This window comes from Meleagris gallopavo, chromosome 1 (genome assembly GCF_905368555.1).
Source record: "Meleagris gallopavo chromosome 1, MGAL_WU_HG_1.1, whole genome shotgun sequence".
NCBI classification, from domain to species: domain Eukaryota; kingdom Metazoa; phylum Chordata; class Aves; order Galliformes; family Phasianidae; genus Meleagris; species Meleagris gallopavo.
Window position 1 is genome coordinate 124947644 of NC_139404.1, and position 26584 is coordinate 124974227.

Below are 26584 nucleotides of genomic sequence, written 5' to 3' on the forward strand. Positions count from 1 at the left end.
CTGCATCTATTTTGTGGTGCATAGAACCGCTGTTGAGAAAACATACAAAGTTTAAATAAAATATGCCTAGCAAACAGAATCATTGCACCAAAAGGGTTTACTTACAATAACATGAGCCAGCAGACTATGCATAGGAAAACTAAGAAGTTAAATCACTCATAATGATGGGCTGGGCTTAAATCCTTCCCAGAGAAAGCTAGGGCACTACAATAGTCTATTGAAAAATCCTGTTCAGTGAATAAGACTGAAAGCATGGATAGGATATTGTCACTGTTGAAAGAAACCAACATCATGTAGTAATATAGAAAATGTTACATTTTCATTACCATGTTGATAATTCATCTCTACTTTAAATACTGCATCAAATATTTTAAAGTGATATTTCAGAACTAAATATTTAGATTATAAATTAAGTTTCTATTGGCGAAGAGGATGAAGTAAAGAACTTTATTCAGTGAAATTATGGAAAGGCTTATTTGATTTAGAAAAGTAATGTTGGAGAGTAAATGTGATGGTGTAACATTAAAGTAAGGCTAACAGAACTGCAGGATCAATTGTGTTGAATCTTTTTATCTGATGTTAAATATAATCATGTTTTATTTGATTTCAATCATGGTTCACATAACATTTATATCACTGAATAACTGAAAATAAAATCTGGGACTGATGCTGTAGGAAAAAAAAAGGGAATGTATGAGTCTGTATAAGAGAGAATGAGGATAATTGTATCTCTCACTCAGATTCTTGTCAGTATACATAGCTGCACAGGAGAAAGCGATGATCCACATAATTTCTATTTATGGCTTTTTGTAAGAAATATATACTAACAAGCTGATGTGGCTAAGAATTCTCATGGTGAATTCCTTATTTTATGTCAGTTAATGTAAAAACCTGTAAAGACTTGATTAAAAAAAAAACATCCTCTTAAAGATTGACCAAAGTAGAAAATGGCTTTCAGGTTTTTGCTTTTCCTGGTAGCAAAGTCATTTCACTAAAAAAAAGAGCACATGAAACTGGCAAGAAAGAAAAAAAAACATTGAATAGTTCTCTATTTCTGATTTGTACTGATGTCATCACATTTATTTAGCTTCATAAAATGTTGCATCTCCAAAATTTTCTTCCTTAAGGCAAACTTTATTAAATCTTTCAGTTTGATGAGGAACCCAAAAATGAACTCAAGATTATCTGTTTGTATCACCTCAAGGAAGTGGGCTAGCATGTTCATGTAGAAAGGTACTACAGAGTGACCTGGATAGACTGAATTGATGGGCCAAGGTAAACTATATGAGTTTCAGTAGGGCCAAGCGTTGGGTCCGCATTTTGGTCACAACACCCCCTGGCAACCCTACAGGCTTGGGGAGGAGTGGCTGGAAAGCTGCCTGATGGAAAGGGACCTTGTTGTACTAATGGACAGTCAGCTGAATATGAGCCAGCAGTGTGCCAGGTGGCCAAGAAGGCCAATCCTTCTTATACATCTTGGCTTGTATCAGGAATGATGGGTGAGCAGGACTAGGGAAGTAATCCTGCCCCTGTACTTGGCATTGGTGAGGCCTCACCTTGAGTACTGCGTTCAGTTTTGTGCACCTCAATACAGAAAAGACATAGAGGTGCTGGAGCAGGTCCAAAGAAGGGCAACAAGGCTTGTGAAGGGCTTGGAGAATATGCCCTACAAGAAGAGACTGAAGGAACTGGGGCTATTTAGTCTGGGGAAAAGGAGGCTGAGGGGAGACATTATTGCTCTCTTCCAATATCTGAAAGGTGCCTACGGTAAGAGTGGGGTTGATCTCTTCTCACTGGTGACGGGTGACACGATGAGGGGAAATGGCCTGAAGTTGCACCAGGGTAAGTTTAGGTTGGATATTAGGAAACACTTCTTTACAGAAAGGGTTGTTAAGCACTGGAATAGGTTCCCCAGGGAGGTGGTTGAGTCACCATCCCTGAATATGTTAAAAGTCTTTTGGATGTGGTGCTCAGGGACATGATTTAGCAGAGGGTTGTTAGAGTTATGGTAGTATGGTTAGGTTGTGGTTGGACCTGATGATCTTTAAGGTCTTTTCCAACTTAAGCAATTCTATGATTCTATGATTCTTTTTTTTTTCCTCACATGTTGAAATAGTCTTTGATTAACATAATTTGATCCAGAAATATTGTAATGGAAGTGAATAAATTTCTTAGACTATGAGAATAGTAGGATAGGAATTGATAGTGCACCACCTATTCCTCACTGTGTCTCTGAGTCAATAGATAAGTCACCCCAATAGTCACAGTGCAGTAAGAATTGATACCCAGATCTTTAGACATATAACACACTTAAGGTATTTCTGTTGAAAGCATTATGCAGAGTATCTTCTCACTTAAGAGTATCTGGTCAAGGTCTTTTTGACTACTGAGGTCTCTGAGTATGGATTTAAAACAATTTTCAATACAAAAGGGGATAATAAGGAAGATGCCACGAACACAGAAGTACATACAGAGGTATAAACCTGACCAAATGATGACAAGAGAGGTAGTGATGAAGACAAACCTAATCTGGTACACTAATTAATGTTTGGAATGGGAAAGTGTTTATTTGTCAGAAAGATTGCTTGAGTTGTCATTTGGGATGATAAGGAAAGGGAAGAGGGCAAATATATAAAACCTGAACAATTAGTATTAACAAAAAGAAGCTCAAGAGACCAACCTGGTGAGTCACATTAATTGATAGGCAATAAAGAAACTGCTAGGAAAATTTGCAGCTGGGAAGGATGTGTATCTGATGGTCCAGTATGTTGGAGACTATGTTCAGTGGGGCTGTGAGAACTGATGAGACAATGAGCAGAGCAAAAGGAGTGGGGGGATCAGAGGAAGAGCAGACAGAAAGGGATGTAATAGGCTTTATAGGGATTATAATAGGGATTATTCATATGTAAAACAAGGCTAGTCAGCACACTTGTCTGACCCAGCTCAGTTCCTAATCATGGCAGTTTGCCCTGTCTTCTTTTTATTTTTGTTTATACCACTCTGCATAACCCCACTCTCTATCCTCTGTTTATGTTTTATGTGAGATCTGTGTGTAGGTGCTGTTAATAGCAGCATCTTGTCAGTGGCAGTCTGTTTGGCCATCTGCAACAGTGTCCTTTATGCATCTGAATATCCATCTCTGAGACACACATTCAGCTTTACGACCAACTGAACCTGCAAAATGAAAAGCAACAGCTGTTTCTCCCAGCCTGGACAGAGACCCTTGGCTCCTAGGCACTGGGGTGGGTCCTGATGGAAGCTGGAAGAGGCAGAGAGCCTCCTGACAGATGCCATAGAGGAAAATGTAAAAAAAAATTCATATTTCTTATCTCTTACTAAAATAACATTGCTTTCTTAGAGCTTTTATATTTTAAGTTTCTACTGTACAGTTATGAAGTAAATTGTTTTTATAATCAGGGAAAACACATGATTGTCTTTAATTTGCTTGCATTTACTTTCATCAGAAAGAACTTAGCACCTGAAATTGGTGACATATTTTCTAACTGATCACTTTTCCTATAAACTCTATTACAGAATTCACCCATTTTCAGCAGCTGATCCACATAGACAAAAGGCTGGTTCTGTGTTTGAATTACTGATTAAATATATTTCAGTAGATTGCAAATAAAAAGAAGAATGTGTCTCTACTGAACAGAAAGTTGCTGCAGTATATTATTGTAATTATTAGCATTACTGTTATTATTTCCTTATGGATCATGTGGACATATTAGATTTTTGGTAAAATTGGTGCTATTTATGAGGGAGGTTAGTAGCCTGCATCATAGTGCACCAGATATCTATCCAGAAAGTTTTCATCTTTCCGCCTCAAGTGATATGTCCTCTTCTATGGCAAGAATACTTCATCATGTCTAAATTTAATTTGAAAACTAGTACAGCAAACCCTCTCTGAATGTGTCCTACTAAGGTCAATATTCTCCTTAAGAAAATAGTAATGTCTCTTCCTGTGACAGAAAAGATTGTTGAAATGGATTGCCATGGCCTGGCCACATTGTGAGAAAAACTTTCTCCCTCTAGTGAAGGTTTTCTCCAGTCAGACTAGAATTTTGGTAGATCAGCCCACTGATTCCAAGTTTAAAAAAAAGTATGTTACAGTTCAAACCTTTGCTTTAGGACTGCTTTTATAGTACAGGAGTTCTTTTTCTCACTCAAATACAAATTTTTAAATTGGTTATCTTAGCGTGACTTGATCACCTTCTCACAAGATCAAAGCAAAATGATCACTAAACAAATCAGTTCTAAGTTCACTTTCATTTAAAAAAAAAAGAAATGGGATTGCTCATGCCTCGTATATACAATTTTTGCTCACTGCTAAAGTCTGTGTCCTTTGCTCTGAAAAGGAAGATGGGCAAGACAGCAAAGCTGTGGAGTAATGTTCCTACAGTTCTTATAGACGAAAATTTCTCATAAAAGGGAAGAATAATGTAAGTAAGACATTAAATGTTAGCTGACCATCCAGTTCACCTCAGATTCCAGTTACTATATTTTACTTTAAACATCCTTAGTAAATGTTTTTAATGCTACTTAAAAAAAAAAAAAAGCTATAAAAAATTGTGTAGAATACATGTTCACAAATAAAAAAATGTTTGATTTCCTTAAGCATCCTTATATACATTATTGTATATATTGAAGAGAACTAATTAGATAACTCTCCTTGAAAACAACCCTAGGTACTGATTGCCAGAGCAGATAGATCTTTAATTATTATTCCGCATGCTCAAATCTTTATGAGAAATTTTCAGTTTACTGGCTACAGTAGTATTTGGAGATTGTGGGGAGAAAAAATTAGACAATGTGAATGTGTCAACAGTTAGAATCAGAATGATATTCATCCTACATTATCCAAAGTTATGCCCTAGGAAATTTTGATGTGAGTTGTTTAATTGTTGGTTTTGTTGTGCAATTTAAACAATAGAAGAAAAGTTAGTTACGTATACATGTTCTATAAGAAATGAATTAATATAGTCTACCACTTAAGAAGATGAATGGACAACTACAAGTGGTCATTTTTATTACACAATGTTAAAACATAAAACTCAACAGTTCATTAAATCAAGTGAATTTATCACACTACATGGATCAATAAGTCTTTGAACAATATTAACAAGTTTCCCAGAAAAAAAAATTATGAAACATACAGTATCTTTTAGAGAGACCACATAAACTATATAATAAAGTCAGCAACAAAAGACATAGAAATCCCAAGGTTATTTATAACAGATTCTTGGACCCTAAATGTCAGGGTTTATACTCATTTTACTTTTCAGTTCAACTCAAGAAGGGAAGAATTCTAACTCCAGTGTTGTCCCCTTTTGATGTGCCTCATCAACTCTAATTTAAAGGCTTGTGATGGTTTAACATCAGTAAGAAGCTAGGAACCACCACACTGCTCTCTAATTCCCTTCCTTAGAAGAACTGAGAAAAAATATGACAAAGGAAAAGCTCACGGGCCAGGTTAATGATAGGGAGATCACTCAGCTACCACAATGGGCAAGAAAAGCGTCCTTGTGGCCAAAAAGGCCAATGGCATTCTGGGGTGCATTAAGAAGAGCGTGTCCAGCAGGTCGAGGGAGGTGATCCTCCCCCTCTACTCTGCCCTGGTAAGGCCTCATCTGGAGTACTGTGTACAGTTCTGGGCTCCCCAGTACAAAAAAGACAGGGATCTCTTGGAAAGAGTCCAGCGGAGGGCCACAAAGATGGTGAAGGGCCTGGAGCATCTCTCCTATGAAGAAAGGCTAAGTGAACTGGGTCTGTTTAGCCTTGAGAAAAGAAGACTGAGAGGGGACCTGATCCAGGTTTATAAATATCTGAGGTGTGGCGGCCATAGTGGTAAGGCCAGTCTCTTTTCAGTGGTACGTGGAGACAAGACGAGGGGAAACGGACATAAGCTGCAGCATAGGAAGTTTCGCACGAATGTGCGTAAGAACTTCTTCACGGTGAGGGTGACGGAGCACTGGAACAGGCTGCCCAGGGAGGTTGTGGAGTCTCCTTCTCGGGAGATATTCAAGTCTCGCCTGGACACCTACCTGTACAACCTGGTGTAGGGAACCTGCTTTGGCAGGGGGTTGGTCTCGGTGATCTCTAGAGGTCCCTTCCAACCCCTACAATTCTGTGATTCTGTAATTCTGTGAAAAGGCTCAGCAGGAGGGAGATTAAAGTTATTTGTTGCCAGTTAATACAAGACTATAGCAGAGAGAAGTAAAGCAAACAAAAAAACACCTTTTCATCCATCCTGTTCTGTCTCTTCTCAACAAGCATCCTAAGAGAAGAAGGAATGGGGGCTGTTGTCAGTCTGTGTCTCTCTGCCTATCCCTTGTGTAACAAAAACTGGCGCAACATTAACTTAGTATTCAGATTTTATTTTTGATTTTATTTCTTTTCCCATCGAGAATTTATCTTCTCTTAAAATGTATTGTCAGATACATTCTAAGCTTCCTATAGCAACTGATCAATTCATTTTTATTAGTGCATTTACTTATACTCAGTTAGGAATGTGTGTTTAAGAATTTGTGTCTAACTTCACTGAGAAAGCTTTCAGAAATAATGGGAAGAAATAGCTTGATCTCACACACTTCACAAAGACAACATGACAGTTGTCAAGATAGGGCTTTGTTATGATCTCCAGCTACCTGCAGTCTAATAATGCGAAGGAAAATCCTTTCCCTGTGTTTGATATCTATGCCATTTATAGGACAATGTTTACAGTACAGAGACAGGCCAAAATTGATTGCATTTCATGTCCTAACAAAAGAGTAAATTCTCAAGTTACAAAATTCATTGGAAGAGACAGATGAAAAAAAAAAAAACATGTATGAATACAGCATCTATATACAAGAATATTTGAGTGGAATGTTTTTACTTGTTTACATTAAATTGAGACCTGTATTAGTTATTTACTTCCTTCTTCTGAGCGGCCAGCTCATATTACAATACTGCCAAGTTGTATCCTATTCATACACTGAGTAATATTCAGCTCTTGTTTATTGATACATTTAGAAAGGTCATCATTCAGCAAGTCCTAGTCATGCAGTAATTCATATAAGTACTCCATTGAAGCATTCTTCTGTTTTTATTTAGAAGCGTGTTTTCTCTACATATTTTTCACATGCCCTCTCTAGAGGGCACAAACTGTCAATATGTCGTATTGCTGCTGGATTTCTGAGTTGACCCCAGCCAAATAATTCTGAGCAATTTCACAGCAGGGATCTTGTTGCATTGAGAGCGCTGTATTCCCATGTATTTTATGGGGACTCTAGTCCAACTTTTGTTCTTTCATTTCACAAAACTGCTTTTCATGCCTCTAAGGCTGTATCACTCCTTCCAACTAGAAGTGCTTTCAGCACTTGATGTTAACAAACTCTGTGCTTCTCTCTGCAATGGCCATAGGAATGTAACAAGCTTTTGACAATGTGCATTGTCACCACGTACTCTGCAAAGGAAGATAAAGCTACTTACTCAAGAAAACAACATTATTATTATTATTATTATTATTATAATTGCAAAGGTGATAAAGGATAATAAAAAAGGCTTTTTAAGTATGTTAACAATAAAAGGAAGACTAGGGAGAATGTGGCTCCCCTACTAAGTGAGGGCGGTGTTCCGGTAACGAGGGTTGCTGAGAAGGCGGAGATACTGAATGCCTTCTTTGCTTCTGTCTTCAGTGAAAAAGCTCTCCCTTGGGAATCCCGGACCCTGGAGGTTAGTGAGAGGATCTGGGGAATGGAAGACTTCCCTTTAGTCAGGGAAGAGGCGGTCCGAGAGCACCTACGCAACACTAATGTTCATAAATCCATGGGACCCAATGGAATGCATCCACAGGTGCTGAGGGAGCTGGCGGAGGTGATTGCTGAACCGCTCGCTGTCATCTTTGAGAGGTCTTGGAAAATTAAGGCGGTGCCTGAAGACTGGAGGATAGCCAATGTCACTCCAGTCTTCAAAAAGGGCAAGAAGGAAGATCCAGGTAATTACAGTCCATTCAGCCTCACGTCTGTCCCTGGAGAGGTGATGGAACAGCTTGTGCTGGATGGCATCTCCAGACAACTGGAAGAGAAGGAGGTTATCAGTAGTCAGCATGGGTTCACCAGGAGGAAGTGATGCTTGACCAACCTAGTGGCCTTCTACGATGTTGCCACTGGCTGGGTGGATGGGGGGAGAGCAGTGGATGTAGTCTACCTTGATTTCAGCAAGGCGTTTGATACTGTCTCCCACGACATCCTTATAACAAAGCTGAGGAAGTGTGGGATAGATGAGTGGACAGTGAGGTGGGTTGAGAACTGGCTGACTGGCAGAGCACAGAGGATCATTATTGGCGGTACAGAGTCCGGTTGGAGACCTGTAACTAGCAGTGTTCCTCAGGGGTCGGTGCAGGGATCTTGTTCAACATCCTCATCAATGACCTTGATGAGTAGATAGTGACCACCCTCGGCAAGTTTGCCAATGATATGAAGAAAGCTGCTAGAACTACAACAAACAAAGAAGGATTCTCACACCTTGATGAGGGGATAGTGGCCACCCTCAGCAAGTTTGCCAATGATACGAAGTTGGGAGGATTGGCTGACACGCCTGAAGGCTGTGCTACCATTCAGCGAGACCTGGACAGGCTGGAGAGATGGGCAGTAAGAAACCAGATGAGGTTTAATAAAAGCAAGTGTAGAGTCTTGCATCTGGGGAGGAATAATTGCATGCACCGGTACAGGCTGGGGGATGAGCTGCTGGAGAGGAGCTCTGCAGAGAGGGATCTGGCGTCCTTGTGGACGACAGGTTGGCCATGAGCCAGCAGTGTGCCCTTGTGGCCAAAAAGGCCAACGGCATTCTGGGGTGCATTAAAAAGAGTGTGGCCTGTAGGTCGAGGGAGGTGATCCTCCCCCTCTACTCTGCCCTGGTAAGGCCTCATCTGGAGTACTGTGTCCAGTTCTGGGCTCCCCAGTTCAAAAAAGACAGGGATCTCTTGGAAAGAGTCCAGCGGAGGGCCACAAGGATGGTGAAGGGCCTGGAACATCTCCCCTATGAAGAAAGGTTAAGTGAACTGGGTCAGTTTAGTCTTGAGAAAAGACGACTGAGAGGGACTTGATCCAGGTTTATAAGTATCTAAGTTGTGGGGGGCAGAGTGGCAAGGCCAGACTGTTTTTCAGCAGTGTGAGACAGGACAAGGGGAAGTGGACACAAACTGCAGCATAGGAAGTTCTGCACAAATGTGCACAAGAACTTCTTTATGGTGAGGGTGACGGATCACTGGAACAGGCTGTCCGGGGAGGTTGTGGCCTTCTCTGGAGATATTCAAGACCTGCCTGGACATCTACTTGTGCGAGCTGGTGTAGAGAACCTGCTCTGGCAGGGGGGTTGGACTCGATGATCTCTGGAAGTCCCTTCTAACCTCTACGATTCTGTGATTCTGTGATTCTGTGATTATGCCTGAGATTTTGTTTGCCTCTTAAATAATCTAATTAGGTTCATGAAGGAAAGAAATCTGATTTTCAGTGTAACATTGATATAATGCGGGTCAGAACAAAGACATATACTTCATAAACTATTTAGAATTATTTAGTAAGGCGATGCCCAAACTTTTCTGAGCAAAATGTCTTTTAATGTTACTTTCAAGTAACACATATGCTGAAATCATTAATAATTTGTGAATTTATAATGCTGTGATACATATAAAGAAATGAAAAATGATACAAAATTCAACATTAGTTTTTCTTCTGGTCTTATGAACCTCGCTATTGAAAAAATTTGGATAAATGACATTTAAAAAAAAAAAGTAAAAATGAATATACAAAGGAAGATGAATAAATCAAAGTTTACAAGAGATTTTAATGTAATTCATTGCAGAAAATGGTAGACAGTCTGGAAGGATAGAGCAGAATTGATTCAATCAGGAAAGCACTAAGTAGCATAATAGTATGGGTGCCTCTGAGAAAACTTTTCACACTATATTTTGTACAGGTATGGAAATATGTGAAGAAAATGTAGAAAGAAAAAGAGACTTGGCATTTTTAATACTGTGATTGCCAACATTCTGTTCTAAATTTGTGTGTGTCTGTTTTTTTGTTTGCTTCACATTTTGCTTCAGCTCTGTATCTCTCTCTTTTTTTCTGCCTCCGTACTGTTTTAGAGGAATCTTCCCCTGAGCCCTGAAATACACTGAAGGTTAAGCTGGTTGTCTTTTAATTCATCCAGAGAGTGATAGTTACTATTTGCCAGCAACTATTAATAAGATATATGTCATTCTGTACCTTCTGCCACATTTATCTTTTCCACAACTTCTTCTTTATGTACTAATAGCTTCCCAAAGGACTGGGGGGGAAAGGCGGGGGGAATATGTATTCTCAGTTCACTTTCATTTTTTTCTTTCACTTACCTTTTCAATTCTTTATATTAAGTAATTGTTTGAAAATTTAATTGACTGTGTAATGAGGAGAGATTGACTTTCTACCACTGTTATTTGTACATTACATGTACAGTAACTCAATAAGCCGAATACTGATAGTCATAGCATAGCTATTTACCACCATATTATACTAGGAAGTCTTTTCCACAACAGGAGAAAGTAATTAGCATGAGAACTGCTTGAAAGTGTAGCTTTGTGAGATGGGATTTTGTTTTGTTTTGTATTACTACTTCCTTGTAATTAGATGAAGGGTGATAGACATTTCTATAAACATAAAATGGTAAATCCTTTTCTACTGCACATGAATGACAGGGCAGGACAACTGAGTCAAAGATAAAATGCACTATTTTCTTATTTAGTATTGTAAAGTATTTAAAAGATGTAAAAAGACTACAGTGAGTATCAAATGATAAAAATATCTTGATTAATGTAGTTGCTTTTATGCTTTCTTTCTTTATCCCTTGGTAATATCACATCATATCCAGCTGCCTGTAGTTTCTCTTTGTTAAGCTCATTTAGAACCGCCTCTGAAACCTAAGCTGTGTAAAGAAACAAAAGGATACATACAGCACTTCTCTTTCTGTCTTTGTCTCCTTAAGGCTGTATTCTTTAGTCAGTCTAAGCTGAGGAAAGCTTCATTTCTTTCAAGGTGTACAGCTCATATAAAATTCTGTCCTTACCTACCATACTTAAGTGCTGTCAACCTTGGAAAAATATCTATCAATTATCTGAACTAGCTCATTTTGCTGGTTATGCTGTTACATTTCACACCCTCACTTACGTAGGTACAGATGTGAAACAACTATTTGCAATGTATGTGTTCTTCCCTCTCCTTTTTTACTGAGCATTTTGTTGAGCCAAAGCAAATGACTGGTGAGATTCTAGCATTAAGAGTAGCATTCAGGCTAAATTTTCCAGTACAATCCTTATCATGTCAGAATACAGGTTAAGCTTTTCATCCCTTCCTGAGCTATTTATGCTCTTTTAGAAGATCCAAACTGATACATTTCATCCATATTTTATTCCAAATCAGATTTCTTTTCAAATATCTGGAGTATATGAAATATATTGAAATGACTTAGGTTTTCTTTTGAATATTGTTTTTATCTCTTATTTCAAACTTTACATGGAAAATCTTTTCATCTATTTTCAAGGGTATTCTAGGACTATAACACTACTCAGGGAGAACATCAAGTTAAGGAGCTCATTCACTTCTCTGTTAAGGTACTTACGAATATATATACATGTACATGAATGCACATGTATCAAAGGAATCTGTATGTAAGATGGTCATGGCACTGAGGTTGCCAGAGCTTGAGATGCATTTGGACAATGCTTTCAGCCATATATTTTATATGTTGGACTGTGTTGAACCAGCATTTGGACTGGTGGATCTTTGTGGTTTGCTTACAACCTGAAAGGTTATATGAATTTATGATTGGAATGTAGTGCCCAGGGAAGATGTGGAGTTCCCATCTCTGGCAGTGCTTAAGAGACATGTAGAGTTGTTAGCAATGGTACTCAGTAGGCCAGGTTGATGACTGGTTGACTGGATGACCAGGTTGATGACTATGATAATTTTGAAAGTCTTTTCTAATCTAGATGATTCTATGATTCTGTAGCAATGTGGGCCTTTAAGTGCATTTGAGCATATAGATATGTATGTGTACATAAATATGCATATATGGTTTCATTCTAGACCTATTTTAAAATAATACTAAATTAATTTTTATAGATTCCTTGTATATTCCTACAGACAGACCCAAGCATGCATGTCTGCACGAATATTTTCAAATAGAATCCCTGGGTTAAAAACAGTGTATGTTATTTGATGTATAGTACTGTCTATTCATGTATTAACTACGTGCAGCTGAGATTATAGGAAAATGTTTCTTAGATTATTATAATTATTTTTCTACTGTTTGATGGAAAAACAACTATTTAGTGCCCTGCTAAAGCCTACCTTTCGGTTAATTTATTTGATGTCATCTGAATTACTGTTTACAACAGATAAGTACATAGCTAAAAAATAATATTTATGTGACTCTACATCTATTGAAGTGTTGTTAAAAACAAATATGATGATTCAGGCTATAAATTCAAAAACCAAAATTATATGTCATAGACAGTGGATATTTGAGATAAGATTTGTCCTGAAATCCAGTTGAATAATGATGGAAGCTTTCATCCATCACACGTGAGTAAACAGAAAAAGGCCAGGTATAACATGGAGGAATGCTACAAATGTATCCAGCACCAAAATCTTCTCTTTTATATTCTCAGCATAAATTTATTTACAAAATTAGAAATAATAATTGTTTATTCTTTTTCTATCTATCTATGCATCAATCCAAAATTTGTTTCAATATAACATCATCTCTCTCTCAGAAACAAAACAAACAAAACCTAAAACAAAACAAAACAAAAGAACCAGAATATTTTCCTGTGTATTCTTTATTTTCTTTCTTTCTGAAAATAATTTACTTTCTTTGATACTACTTCTAATATTCTTTTTATTTCTCTTTCTCTCATCTTTGTAGAATATAGATATTTTTGTGTTAGCCGCCTGTCACTGACAATGGAAGAACTTCTTTTTCCTATTTATGTAGAGACTACATGGACAGGTACTGATGCATGGTATAGAAAACAGGTTGCTAATCGTTAACACTTAGCACTGCCATTAAGATGCTCCAGGTTGTGGATAATGTGCTACAAGATACAAGAAACAAAACCAGTAGCAACTAGCTCTCTAAAGCTAGAAATGTTTCAAACCTTTGGGATTCGTAGCTCGAGCAGAAGAGTAATGATACTCAGACTCCTATCTTGTGTAGAAATATTTACACAACCATTGTTTAACTAGCAGCTATACTTGATGACAGCAGAAAGAAGAGATACGCAGCAGTTAAAATATTAAACAGTGCACTCCACTGTATCAATGCATATAAGCCTGAACTAGAACATACCCATGTTAAAGATCTAGCTGCTACATGAGAGAGTCACACTACCTTTTTCCTCCACTTCTCTATTGGCAGCCTCGTATTTCTGGCATTCTCTCATCAGTAGTATTGCAATATGCAAGGTAATACCATCTCATTTGAGAGTAATTCATAAGTTTATTTCTGAGAAACATGGAGTTAAATATCTTCTGACTGAGGAAGTTATGGATACAGAGATATATACTATAAATACTGTAACCTTAAGTCATAATTATATAGATGTTAATATTCAGCTAAGCTTTCCAAGGGAAGCTGCAGCTGCGTTATCTGAGTGGCTTCTTTGGCTTTGTGTGTGTTAGATGACTAGAGGAAGCTGGCAGCGCTAACATGCTAATATTTCAGATATGTGAAGACAGGTATGATTCTGCACCTATCAAAACTATGAATTTCAGTTGCTAAGAGAAATCTCAAGTGTTGATTTTCTCTATGGTCAGATACCAGCTAAGCAGTTCAGTAGGTTTTGTTAATAGCACACATTTAAATTGAAGTATGTTAGGAGAATTTCACTGTATGTTCTTCGTTGCTATTGTTGTTGCTTTCTCTTCACCTAGATTTGTACACTTCATTTAGTCAACAGAATAACAATGACACAAACATGCTTTCTGTTATGATCCGTTTGATTTTCTAGATACCAACAATAAGATGATTGACATCTTAGATGCATCACTTTCTAAACACACTCAAAGATGATCAGCTATTTTTTGCCTCTACATTTGGTCAGATGAATTCCCTCTCTAACACCTGCTTAAGTTCTTCCATCATTTGGGGCCTATCTCTTCCAGCTTGTATCTTAACATTTTTTAATTCTCTATTTTTAGTACTGATAATAATGGCTTACAACTATCCATAATTATTGTGCATGAAAGAAAGGGGGAAAAAAAAAGGCTCTGCAATGTACTTCCAAACAAAAAACATATAATATCCAGATAGCTTTTCTGTTCTGACTATAGTCTCATTTAGATGCACAAACCCAAATATATGAAATGGAATACTGGAGGAAGTTAAAGAACTGGGGAAGCAGTCCATAAGCAACCAATATATTGTGTCAAAACATCTCTATTGTCACAAATTCACCTGAAAACATTAAAATCTGATTATGAATATGTCTCTACAAACACTCTAAAAATTTTGGCATTAAAAATTCCTTATGGAACTTCTCATACGGTTTCTAACAGAAAATTGTTTTTAAAGTCCTTTTTGACAGTTTTTAGGTCTCCAAACACAATGAACAAAGGAATTTATGTCATGCAAAGCTAGTATAATGAATATTGACAACTGCATTACAGTTGAAGATAGTAAGCTTTTTATTATAAGTTAATGGATAATAAAGATGGCTACCAGTTTGAAGAATACATTGGATTTTCAGAAATACAAACACTTTCATTTATGTTGAAAGCTTATATATGAGGTTAGCATATAAATAGAAAACCTTTGACTAAGAAAATGTAATGAACAGCATTTCAGTCCTCCTAATACATTTTTCAGTTTTCTATTATTTAATTAAAGGAAATTACATTTGCAATGTTTCCTAGAATACCTGAATATTTTAGGGGCAAGGAATTTTTTGGACTACAACTTTCACTGTATTCCTGCAATTCCTCCATTCAAGATATAAGAGTGAAGGAAATGTTCAGTTTAGTAGTGTAGGGAAAAATTCATGCAGTATTCTAAAAATAAATGGGAAGTCATAAGAGGAAAAATATGTGATAAAATCAAATGGAAGATTAGAAAATGAGGAAAGTTCATTCTCCTTAATTTTGTATCAGAATGTTTTATCATGGTATATTAGTAATGCCAAAGAGAAAGAAATACCTGCTTTCTTTGCAGCACTGACAATGAAGTGGAACAGATTAAGATTTTTGTGTGGTAAACTACAGATTTGCAGCATTTGATCCTTGAATCTTTCAGGATTAAGCAAAAAAATCTGAGAGTAAAAAACTTGCAAGAAAGTCAATTGTAAGAAATATACAATTATGAGGAAAAAATAAGAGTTCCACAGCTTTTTACCTCAGAGTCTGAATGTGTTTAACACAGAGATAAATACTGCTGTTTCTATTATGTGCTACTTGTATACAGATTAAGTATAGTGAAGGAAATGTGCTTGCATAGAGTGGCACTCCTCAAGTTTGGCTTAAAGACTTCTTCAGATAAGCATGCCTGTAGACCTTCAGTTGTTCCCAACTAATCCATTATCTTCCACAATACACACTGAGAGGAATTCAAAGTCTGAATCTGTTGTAATATTTTTAATGGCAACAGTACTACTATACAGCTTGATCAGTGGGACTGGAATTAAAAATGAAATCTAAAATGATCTATAGACAGAATTAGTAAAGACACAATGTCCACATTTTAAAAGGTCGTGTTCTCTCGTTCATCAACAAAAACTTACAGAACTTCACTGAATTTTGCTCTCTGTTGATCTAATTGGTAGCTTTTGTTCTGTGTAGACAACTGGCTACCTCTTCTTTGCCAAGATGTGATCTAAGATATTTAGATTCTAAATATATTCCAGATAAAATAAGATTGATCACTATAATAATATTCAGTCATATAAAGTATAATATTTAGTACACATATATATTCTCTGAATGTGCATGTCTATATGTATATGTGTAACTTTATATGCAAATTGAAGTAAATTAAAAAAGAAGTTATAGTCTGGACATTGCCATGCAACTGTTTTGATATATCTCAAGTTGAACAGATTTTATTTGCCAGTATGATGTCAACTATGTATTTTTAATGAATATTTTTCTGCCTGAAAAACAAGAAAGAAAAATGTTGCTATAGTCAACTTGCATAAAGATGTGAAAATCTTTATCCAGAAAATCCAGAAAATACTTTCTGGATCTTCAGGTTCATTCTCACATATGAATGGAAATGAGGGAAAGATAATTGTAATGTCACATTGCTATGCTTTTTTTACTTTTTTTTTTTTTTTTTTTGTTATCTTACTCTGATGAGTAGAAATATATTCAAGATGAAAAATTAATGGCAATGTTCTGTATTTGCTTAATTATGAAAAAAAGAAGTGATTTGATATTTTACCTGGATAGTATAAATGCGATATTTGAAATGTTCATGATTGGAAACTATATACATTTTTTGCTTCTATAAACTGTCAACATAATACTAATGCCCTATTAAATAAGGTGCGATGGATGAAAATAACTAAGGATAGCATGAATATCATATTTCATTGTGCCTGCTTGGAATCATAAACTATAGTACCTGAGAAAAGGATTGGTATTCAGGTAGTGAGAAAACACAAAACTGCATTGCACATCCTTATCAAAGTTTGTTAAATTTCAGATGTTACAGGACAAAACTATATCATTTATATAGATAGCATATACACTAAAGTAACAGTGCATAATTCAGCTAGAGTTAACAAATTCAGTTTATGTTCCCACTAAGTGTAGCCAGCCAACTTTTCAAGTTGGGTTTTTAATTTAGTATATGCTTTTTCTGTAGTCAGTGTGAACCACTCATCTCTTATAAAATACATGTTCAAGATAAGCTGAATGTATCACTCTTCATGAGCTGGAGAGAAAGCCAGGTGACAATAGTACTTGCTTAACTTTTTTGACAAGCTAAAGTCAGATTCAATTAATTGTACACTACAGATAAAATGCTGATAAACAAATGAAATAAATGCAACTCACTGACTTAGAGAATGACTGAACATATCAAATTAAAGTATATAACCAAAAAGTGAACATCTGTGGTGCCAACTTTATTTTTCAAATCATGTTGCAGAGAAAGAGAAAGGAAGAATTTTCTCATGCACGATATATTTTTTTTTTTTTTAGTTCTTATTGATATAGAAGCAAAAGTCTTGTAGAGCATGTATTCTACATAGGCCATCAGCTTAAGCAAAATGAAATATTTAAAGCACTCATTGCCTCTATTTTGATGAATAAATTATTCAATTACTTCACTGATAAAAAAATTCTGCATTGTTTCTGCATTCTGGTGGGAAAAGCTGAGGTGCTCAATAACTTCTTTGCCTCAGTCTTCACAGGCACGGACTATAGTCTCACTATTCAAGATGCAGAAAGTAAAGTTAAGAAATGGGAGAAGGAAGAGGGAAGTGATTCTGCCCCTCTACTCCACTCTTATGAGACCCTACCCACAGCAATGCTCGGTTCTGGGGCCCTCAGTGCAAGAAGAACATGGAGCTGTTGGAGAGTGTCCAGAGAAGGACCATGAAGATGATCAGAGTGCTGGAGCACATCCCCTGTGTGGGCAGGCTGAAAGAGTTGGCGCTTTTCAGCCTGGAGAAGAGAAGACTCTGAGGGGACTTTATAGCAGTTTTCCAGTATCTGAAAGGAGTCTATAGGAAAGCTGGAGAGAGACTTTTTATAAGGGCATGTCAAGACAAGATGAGGAGAAATGTCTTTAAGCGGGAAGAGGATAGGTTTTGACTAGATATTAGGAAGAAATTCTTTACTGTGAGGGTGGTGAGACACTGGAACAGGATGCCCAGTGAGGTTGTGAATGTCCCCTCCTTGGAGGAGTTCAAGGCTAGGCTGGATGGGGCTTTCAGCAACCTGGTCTAGAGGGAGATGTTCTTGCCTATAGCAGGGAGGTTGGAAGAAGATGATTTTAAAGTTCCCTCCCAATAAAAAACATTCTATGATTCTATGATTATTTCAGTGGTAAAGATTAGCTTCTGGCAGATTCAGAAATCTTGGTATAGAAGCACATATTTTAATTCCATTGCACACCGTTTCCAAGGAACTGCACTGCATAACCCTTAAATAGCACTGGGGAAATAATCTTGAATAAAACAAAATTTTATGATTTACCAGTGCTTGCATTATTAGTCCCTTATTCATCCTTGTAATAAGAGAGATGATACAAAGCCTTTATTCAGCTCTAAATGGAAAATTTACTTTAGAAGGAAGCCTTATGTTCATAAGTTGACAATTATTTTGCCACAAAACAAGTGATGATGAGATAGATGCCTTGTTTGTAAATCTTCAGATCATCAAGATTGCTGGCATTCTTTAGAATCTTTCATAGTTCTGATATCTGTTTGATCTCCCAAAAAGCTTCCCTTATCAGATAGCTCACATAACTACTTTCTTGAATTATACAAATTCCTATTTGTGAAACTACCTTCATATTATATAGTCAAACTGCTATGACCTGGATCTTAATACTTTGATGCAATCATGATGAGTGAAACAAATGAAATAAACTGCGTATATGGTCCTATCTGTCAACTTTTTTTTCTGAGACACATTGTTTCTGTTTTCACGTATCACTATTGTGACTTACCTAACTGTGTTTTTTATTTTGGCTTTCCTAGGGCACTTGCTGATTCTTCTGTATTAACTGAGTCTTTTATACATGTATTAAATTGTTAAGAACTGTTTGGAAAACAAATCATTCTTGACATTCCTAGTTCCTCTTCCCTTCTTAACACAGTATAATCTACATTTATGCATGTACTCAAGAGTAGTCATTCATTTTAAGTACAACAAAGCAATAATACATTTGTAGTTTAAATGTTTTCTGCTACTACTTCTTTTCTTTTCAGAATGATACCAAAAGAATAGACAGAATATAGATTGTCATTGTTTTTTCTACTAAAATTGATTAATTTTATTTTTCATTGTGCTTTCCAAAATTTAGATTTGAGTAGTTTTATACTATTTTATTTTATTTTATTCTATTTTACTTAAAATGTTTTAATTTGTCTTAATAGAACCTATGAGAAGAATTAGACCCTTTGTATTGATATTCTAAAATAATTAACCTTCTAAAATAATTGTAAAAAATGAACTTTTATAAGACATTGTTAGTTCAGTGCATAACACAATATGCCAATGAATATAACATCTTTAAAAAAGCCCACTACAGCTTACAGTGTCATTTTTAAATATGTGATTTTCAGATTTACCTGTGCCACAGGATTTTAAAGATATATTAAAGGGGAATAGAAAGTATACGATCTGTGGGTATCGTATATAATAAAAAAGATATGATTGTATTTGTAAGAATAGATTTTTTGTAATAATAGTTTAGGTGATTCATTCAATGAAAATACAAAAAGGGAAAGGTAGAAAATTTTAAAAGAAGCTTACTTGTGTTAAACATTGCAACCCTCCTCCCTAAATACTGATTCACATAATAGTCTAGTAACTCAGACATTATTTTATAATTTTTGACAGATGACATAATAGTAAAACCTTTTGTCTTTAAATATGCTTGAAAAGGTAGAGAAGAGAAAATATTAGTAAGGATGCCATATGTATTATATATATATGTTGCAATAGCAAAAACTGTGCATTTATCTATATTTATGTTCTTTTTTTTTTTTTTTTCAGTAGATTTCAAGCACATATTCATCTGTAGACACAAGTTCTGTTCACAATGTCATGGTGCTATGGGCTGAAGCTTACCTGAAAGTAGTTTTCAGAGAAAAGTACTTGTGTATGTCAACCTAGCTGTAGCTGATGATAATAATCTGGATGATCTGGAAAACAAAGATACATCAAACAATTTGTGTCCTGTAACTTTTAGTAACCTCGCACTTTTGTAGTAAATTTGGGAGGATATGCCAGAGAAAGATACAAAACCTGGCAACTTCAGTGTGGCCTTAGGTATAGAAAGAGTCAAAGAGGTAGGCCTGGGGACATATGAACAACAAAGCCTGTGAAGGTTTTTGCAAACAGTCTAATAAAAGAAAATGAAAAATAGTTAAATAAAGAGCCCTTCTGTGTGGGGTAAGAACACATGTCAGTCACAGTGCAATAGGCTGAGCCCACAGTGGAGTCGTTACACATAGGGGTCTGGACCTTGGTTGAAAGTATGTGGAGATTTCACAGTTACGGCCAGCTAAACTCCACAACAGCAATCTCTCACTCCCATTCCTCGAAGGAAGAAGGTGGAGAGAAAATATGATGGGGGAAAAAAAAGTTAAGTACAATGTAATTAAAGAAAAACAGAAAGTGAAAAACAAGTGAAGATTGTATAGAAGTAAAGAAAGAGAAAACAAGAAAACAATTATTCTTTACTTTCCATTAGCAAGCCATTTTCAATCATGTCTTGGATAGCAAGGCCTCAATAAGCAGTCAGGACAGACCTTCACATAACAAGTTCAGCTCCTTCTTCGCCTTTCCCCGCTTTTATTGCTGAGCATGACATCATATGTCATGGAATATACCTTTTATCAGTTTATTTCAGCTGTCCTGGTGATGTTCTCTCACCACTTCTTGCTCTCCCCTTGCCTACTGGCTTTAAAAGGTGGGTAAATGCTGAACAACAGACAAAACCTCAGTACGATATAAACACTGTCCTATCTACAAGTGCAGAACACACCACCATATGGGCTGCTGTGGGGAAAGTTTACTCCAAGCCAGTCAGACCTGTTAAAGGAAGGTCCATTCTCTAGATTTGGTGTGGTATTAGATGGGTATGATAGCCAAGCGCACTTGTATTGAAGAGATTCTGATCTGTTGATCTCTACATGGAAAAAAAAAAAAAAAAAAAAAAAGTAAGAAAGACAAGATGAGTGAAAAATGAAAGAAATAACCAGGAAATGCAAGATTATGTATGGATATGAGATTATGTATGCTTTCAAATTTTATTTTGTATTTACCATTTGTACATACAATCACGTACCTACAATTCTGAATTCATATTCCTTCTCTTCCTTCTATACTATTTCATCTGAACTACTAACAGCTTGACTACAACTATTTTATTCTCAGTTTTACCCCAGAGAATTTCCACTGATTCCATGCAGTTTCTTTTGATTTATATCAGGATGAAGAAGATGAAACTCAATTAATTTGTTTTCCGTCATAAAAGAATGAGGAAAAATTCACAATAGCCTTTTGACATAGTCTATTCCATTATACCTTCAGGAAATGATTGCAGTTAAAGAAAAGCATCTCTCATTCAATTTTTTAATGTCTAGTTTAACCTTTCCAGACACATTAACCTTTGCATTACTATTAGTAGTTCAACCTTATTATTCATAAACTTCTTTTTCTCAAAATATTTGATATTAAGCACATTTTACTGCTTCCATGACTTGAAATTTCTTATTAATTTACTTTTCCACGTTCCTGACCCTAAAAGAGGAGGTGATTTCCATTAGTGGCTTTGTGCTTATCTTACTCAATTCTGACAAGCAGAATTGCATTTTGTCTAATTGCTTGCCAAAATTCATCAACTGGCTAACTGATTTGAAACTCTCTATATTAGTGATAGCCATCCTGGTTGGTTGAACAAATCCCATGATGGAAAAGGGCTTTAATTCCAATATTGTTGTTGGTTTGTTTGTCTTATTGTTGTTTCTGTTGGACAGTTAGCAAATATTACTTATTATATGGACCAGGAATAATAATCAAGAAAATCTCTGTTCTAATAAAAGAAGAAATAATTTGGCTTCAGATCTAAAAGAGCAATGACTTTTTTTATACATATTTTTTTATCTAACCCATGTCTCTGAAGTTACCTGAGCCTAAAAAATCATGGAGATGCAATCCTGAAAAAGAGCAAGTACTGTTTCCACTTTCCAGCCCTCTACTAAGTAATTTGTGGAGACAGTGATGTGCTCTTGCTTAACTTGGTGGAATATGCTGTGAAATTACATACCTTGAGGTCTTGGATCACTCATCTTTTTAGAGCTGATACCACATTTCTGATAAAACATTTGGCAGCTATCCTTTCATACAGCTGGGTAATAGGCATTGTTGGGAATCGTCTCCGGGCTTATCTTCTATAATCAGCTTCACTTCTCATACTCTTAAGTGGCTAAGGTCTAATCATAGCGCACACAGAGATCCAGGGATGCTGAAGGATAAGTGATAGAAGGCATAGAGCCTTTGATAAGACGCAAGTAAAAAAGCATTTAGGAATAGTGCAAAGTGCATTATTATGGAGTCATTTAAGTATCACAACATGAACACAGAATACAATATTTTATCATATAAAGCTCTTCAGTATTCTTCACAAGTGAATGCAGCTCTCAGGACTGATGCAAAAATTAATATTAAAAAAAAAAAGTAGTGTGCTACACTATTGACATAACTGGTTCCAACTGTAGAACACTTAAAAGCTGTGAAAACTCTGCATGAATAAGTTTTCATATTTTGAGAATGAAAATTATAAATTAACTATTTTACTGCCAGGAATGAAAAGATACAGTATTAAATTTTTCTACTCAGTGTATCTTTTAACTGATAAATCCAACATTACTTTTGTTTGTTTATTTTCTAGTCATAGTTGTGAAAATCAAATGCATTGTCCTTATTTATAATATTTAACAACAACAAAAAAAAGGGAAAAAAAAAGTCTTTCTAGGAAATCAGTGAGTTCTACATGGATACTTATTTGGTCTCTCAAAAATGCTTAGCCCACTAAAATCTAAATTTAAACTTCATTCATATAAATATTTACTACAATGTGAGCAGTATCCTTCAGTTATTTGGGATGCTATATTAACAATAAAATAAAATAATACACATAGAAGATGTTTCAGATTTAATTATTTTTGTTACTCTAGTTTCACTGAATTCCTGTAGACTTGTGCTACTAAAATACTGCAATAGATATTTTTTGATCATTTCTTCTGTTCTCACCTGGATCTTCGATACATTTCCTTGCTTAATTCTTGCAGGTTTGTTGTTGTTGTTCTTGTTGTTGTTTTGTATTTTTATTTGGCAGTAGTATGCCATGTATTTTGCTATCTGATCTTATTTGGCTCACTTACCCAATTGAGAAAACCCAACTGTCAGTCAATAGTTTCTGAAATGTGAAAAGTTGAAAATGTTTATATTTTTCAGTGAGGCTTTAAAAAATTCCTTAAGAAGGAGATTAAAGCAAAGAAACATAGAACAAGAGGAAATAAATGCAATCAGTTAACCATGAGGATTTTTCTTTAGCTAGGTAGTGGTAGCATAGGTGCTTTTTGTTGGTGGTGGTGGTGATGGTGGTTTTTTGTTTGTTTGTTTTTTTGTTTTTTTTGTTTTTTTTTTTTTTTTCCTTTTAAAATATGTTGCTTTATTAAAATCCCTAAAAGAAAGACTGAACCCTCTTTAAAGGAAATCTTCTTAAAATCCCTGAGAATGTGAAGCCTTTAAAAACTATATTTTCTAAATACTAAACAGGTTATTCTGAAGATTTCCAATTGAACAAAAAAGTGAAGAAAAAAACAATAAAGAAAAAACAACTTCATTGATAATTTATATTCACAGAAGGATGTCTATCTATCATCAAAAGAAATGCTTTTCCTTATAATTTGTCTCTCTCAAATCTTTTATGAAACACAAAAGTATGAATGAGTGGGCTTACCATTGGAAATTTTGGAATGAATTCCCAAAAGATACATCAAAATATTAGCTCATGAAACAATCTCATTGGATACTCTCATCAAATAGTCACTTCGGGGTCTTTCAAATTTTCATCTTCACTATGATAAGAAGGTAGAAGCATTATCTTACAAGCAGTTTTGAAGATTGATGTAAATGATTTATAATATCATATCTAAGAATTTGCTTTTCCTGAATTTACATCATACTGAATGTTAATCTCCTGTTGCTGCTATTATGAAAAATTATGTGCTAAACCATTTAGATACATGAGTTGTGATTAGACACACATATTTTTAGGTTTGCTTCCTTTTTTTTCCCCTGTATATGCAATCAAACATATCTTTAAATTGTACTAGGTTTTAAATCTTCATCGTATTTTTACATTCTTGTAGTTATAATAGCATATATTACAATAAACTTTTCTTCGCACTGAGTTACTCAAAATCAAGTGCAAAGCTATTCAGCATTATATATAATGACACTTCCACACAGAGGGGACTATGATAATTCAGAAAATGGGAAAGCCTGCTGAACAGAAGTTTGCTTTGATTTTTTTTCTTCTCTTTTCCTAGTAGGAATATGTTCTCTGTTTTTATTTCTATGCCTGTAGCAATATTTCCATCAATTCCTTGTTGTTTGAAAAGTTCTTATAAACTTCATGCAAATATCTACGTGGGCAGTTCTTGAAAGCCAAGCTACTTAACAAAGTGAGCTTTTATCAAAGCATTAAGCTGTTAATAAATGAAGAATGTTTACCCTCAGAAGAGCTTCAAAGAGTGTTTTGATGAAGATGAGCTTTCTTTCTCTTTTGCAGCTGTCCTTGCTTGCTTAGGGGAGCTGGCAGGCCAGATCAGGAGGACTGCCAAAGAAGAATAAGTAGGAGGAGGTGGGCAAGCTTTCAGTGCAGGTGTTCCTTTAGAGCTTGCTGTTTGATTACATCCTAAACTGTATCTATGAAAGTAAGGCTGCTTTGTTCTTTTATGTATGCCCTGTGCTATTTTTAACCATGATAAATAAATAATATATTTTTTTAAAAATACAAAAAATTTGCACTTTTTAGATCACTAATTAGAAAAGAATTATAAAAGAAAAATAAAAGACATTACCAACAAAAACCTATGACAGAATCATATAATTTTCTGTCTTTTTAGTAATGTTGCTAGGGTCATTCTCTTGTATAATTCATAAAGAGCAATACTGAATGAAAAGATTCACATATAACCATAATTAAAAAGAAGTGAACTAAAAGACTTTTTTTTTTTCTTTTTAGGAATCTTGTCATAGAGGTCTAGTTTAATAGCTATATGTTGGTATAAGAGCCTTTTTACCACTGGCGTGTTAATTACAGGCTAAGTGATTTAAACAGAAGTTGAACTGCTCTGCTGTTTTCTGTGCATGCTCTTTCAGATTTTGTTACAAATAGAGCTCCTGAACTGATAATCTTTTCTCTCTCCCTCTTAGTTTAGTGTTAGTGTGTGTTATTATTTTCTTTCCTTATGATTAATTTCTTTGCCCTTTGTACATGTAATGTATACATGTATTTCAATCTGACTGAAATTCCTTCAAGCTTGATTACTGATCATTCAATTTGTTCTTGATATCTTTGATACATACAAGACAAAGACACCTGAATGTACCACCCATATGGACTACAGATCCACAATAAATCCAACTGTCAGTAAAGCCCCACCCAACCTGGTCTTAAATGCCCCCATTTAAGCTTTTTTGAGAAATCAGTTCCAGTGCTTCTCCACCCTCCGAGTACAGAATTTCTGCCTAACATCCAAACTAAATCCGTTCTCTTTTACTTAAAATAATTTCTCCTTGTCCTATCTCTATCATAATGTGTTAAAAGTCAGTCTTCCTCCTGCTCATAAGCTCCTTTCAAGTACTGGGAGGCTGTAATGAGGTTTCCTCAGAGTCTTCTCTTCTCAAAGCTAAGCCAGCCCTGCTCTCTCAATCTTTCTTCATAGGAGAGGTGCTCCTGCCCTCTGATCAGCTTTATCTCGTCCCCATCCAACAGCTGCACATCCTTCTTATGCCAAGGGACCGTCCTTAAAGGGTGGCCAGCTCTGTTCCATTCTTATGTCCCTACAAAAAATTTCCCTGTGGATCCTATCCAATTATTCCTTAAACAGCCATAAGTTCACTCTACTGAAGTTCAGGGTACTGACTCTGCTCTTCACCAGGCCTATATTCCTCAACATCATGAACTCAATCAGGTCATGGTCGCTACAGCTCAGACTGCCTTCAATCTTTAAAGATCTCCTCTGTAATGGTGAGCACTGGGTGAAGTAGCATTTCATCTCTGGTTGGTCTCTTCAGTACTTGGACCAGGTATTGAAGTTATGGCTGATGGACTCCAGAAGTCTCCTGGATTTATTGCAGCCTGCTGTTTTTATTTTACAAATATCAGCAAAGAGAAAAAATGCCATAGAAGCATGCTGCACAGCTAGCTGATAGGTAACCAGCAGTAAAAAAATCTGTTAATCTTGAAATAATTAATTAGGACGAAAGTCTAAGCTCACTAAGTAAAACTATCTCTCCTTTCCGTCCCTCTGTGCAGAGGGATGGCATAAGAGTTGGAAATCACTAAGTGCCATTTAAACTCTGATTAAAAGTTTAGATAGCATTTTAGTGGTGATTAAATTTTATGATAGTTGTATGGAGGTAGGTAAGATGACTTAATAACAGGTCAAGAAGAGAAAAGCATTCTAGTTTTCCACTGCAAAGTGGAAAGATGGAACAGAAATCTACTCTCTCCACCCCTTAAAATGATCCCAGAAATGTAATACTGACTTATTTTCAACAAAGATTTTCTTTCACCATAGTCAATAAAGAAAAGC